Below are 2,774 nucleotides of genomic sequence, written 5' to 3'. Positions count from 1 at the left end.
AATGCAATCCCCATCAAGGTCCCATCAAAATTCTTCACAGATCTTGAGAGGACAATAATCAACTTTATATGGAAAAACAAAAACCCAGGATAGCCAAAACAATGCTATACAATAAAGGATCTGCTGGATGCATTACCATCCCTGACTTCAAACTCTATTACAGAGCTACAGTAATGGAAAAAACAGTGTGGTCATTGTCTTTTGTCATGGCAATAAACAAGTAGCTAAGTTAGACTTTAAAAGCTTGTTTATTATGAAAAGCAAACAGCTATCAGTAACGTATTTTATAACTATTTTTTCCAGGATATTTTTTGCTTTTAAATTTGTTCATACAAATTTTTGGCAGGTTTAGAAATTAATCTTTTGGCCTAGTGTACAGCAGGCAAGTCATTTGCTTTCCAGTAACTGTAGTCTCAATATTCTCTATGTTTATACAGTGTCCTTTAGCCTGTTCACTTATTTTCCTCCTGCCGTTAAGGCTTTTATCTCTTACTTTAAACTGTATCCATCTGGAATTTATTTTAGAATAATTAATTTTTGCCCTCCTAACCCTAGACTTGAACATAATAAAAATATGTTTAAAACATTCACCATCACACTCTGCCTTCTTCCCATTTATTTTTACCATGAAGTCACCCATAAATTTTGCTGCTAGAAGAGCAGTTGATGATTTGTGATGTATGATTTGTAATATATTATAAAGCAAGGGAATTTGAATGCAATGTACTTTTAGTCAACTCTCCTGACATGATAATTTTTTAAATGTTTCTCATTGACTTTAAAATATATTGCACACATGTTCATGCATGTGCACACACTTGTGCGTGTGTGCGCATGCACACATACACACATTTAGCATTACACTAAATTTATACTAGTTCAAATTTTAGAATTTTCATTGACTTGAGAGATGTGGAAAAGCAAATTGTTTCCCTTATCTCGCCAATCATTTATACTAGTTTTGTTAGTTTCTTACCCTGTGCAGAAAAAGACAGTTTCACCTTTCAGCCTAAGCAAGGTTATTATTTAATATACATTATATGAATAACACTGAATGAATGGGTAGCAAAGAAGAATAATAATTATATGTTTCTTTTAAAACATTTACCGTGTAGGTAACAGAGTACTGAGAAAGACAGTGACAAAGTTAACATATGTAAAGCCTTCCTCCCTTGCTGGCAGAAAGTCACCCTTCTCAGACAAATTGCCAGAAGATCCTCCACTGTCCCAGAGAGGTGAATTAGGAGGTGACCAGTGGCATTTGCAAGGCAGTTTTGACCCTGCTTCTCCGTACTGCTCAGATGCTGTTTGCCCTGGACAACCTTTTCTGTGCTGTCCTTAAATATTTCTTGTTTGGTGCTTGCTCCTCTTCAGTCTTTAAAGGTCAGCTGAGGAGGATGAACAAACTGTAATTTAGTTACTGGTGTTGCAAAAATGTGCATTTCTCAGTTATTCGAGAAATTAATATTAGAGTAAGCTGAGTGAGGGCAGTATGTCAGCTCTTTGTAATTGTTTGATAATTGTTGTGAGTCTTAAGACTACTTAAAATAGTTTGTTTTTATTGGTAGATGAAAATATCAGCTAAAAAATTTTGATCCCAGTACCATTGCTTTCCTTCCTTTGTAGTTCTGAACTACTTTTTCCCCATCCTCACCTACGATGCAGTTCCATTTCTTCACCATATCGTGAAGCATGCAAGGAGCTTGCCTGTAGATGCCTGACTTTATTTTCCAAATGGTCCGTTCAACCTAAAGACATAAGCATTAGATCTAATTTTAAATCCAATAGTTTATTAATCACCTTTGCCAAATACCGTGAGAAGTATCCAGACAACTTAATTAGGTTAGAAGATGTGGTTAGTATACATAATAAATGAAAACATGAAAATTTGCAAATTTTCAGTTGTCCACTGGAGGAAATTAGCAAACTAGGGTAGGAATGTCTGAAAATCTGCTCTGATGTAAAGCAACTAGAACACGATGGAACTCTAAGAACAGTTTCAGAGCTCTTGAATGGAACCAGAAGCTTCTCACAATCCAGAGAATAGGAAGTTTTTATTTTTAAAATAAAATGACTGAATCTGAGTAAGAAACAGCAATATTTATGCATCCTCATGTACCTTATTATCACCTCAAATTCTTTTTGTTCTATGGTAGCTCAGAAAAAAACAGTGGCCCGTACTTGTGGTGAATCAAGCATCCTGGAAACGATTGCAGGAAGCAGAATGTGAGCAGAAATCCTCTAACATTCCAGAGCCAGATTGCTATTCTTCCGTTAAACCAGAGTTCACCCAAAACACCAGGAACCAAAGACAAAAATTAAATTGGACTTTATCAAAATTAAAAGTATCTGTGCTTCAAAAGATGTTATCAAGACAGTGGAAAGACAGACTGAGCAGTGGTGGCCCCGCCTTTAATTCCAGCACAAGCCTTAATCCCAATAGAGGCAGGCAGATCTTTGAGTTTGAGGCTAGTCTGGTCTACAGAACAAGTTCTAGAACATCCAGGGCTACAGAGAGAAACCCTGACTTGAAACAAAACAAAACAATAAATAAACCAACATACATAACAAGAGAAAATATTTGCAAACTCTATGTGTAATAAAAACTAACATCAAGAATATCCTTATGTCTCATTAAAAAACCTATTATCTGGGGACATCCCAGTGGACACCTGGGATCCCCTCTAGAGCCAAGTCTCTTGCCAACCCAAAAATGGCTCCCTTAATGTAGATATCTTCTTCCCTGCTCCTATATCTGCCCTTCCTCCATCTCC

Source organism: Microtus ochrogaster, unplaced genomic scaffold, assembly GCF_000317375.1.
Source record: "Microtus ochrogaster isolate Prairie Vole_2 unplaced genomic scaffold, MicOch1.0 UNK17, whole genome shotgun sequence".
Classification (NCBI taxonomy): domain Eukaryota; kingdom Metazoa; phylum Chordata; class Mammalia; order Rodentia; family Cricetidae; genus Microtus; species Microtus ochrogaster.
This window is presented reverse-complemented; position numbering follows the sequence as displayed.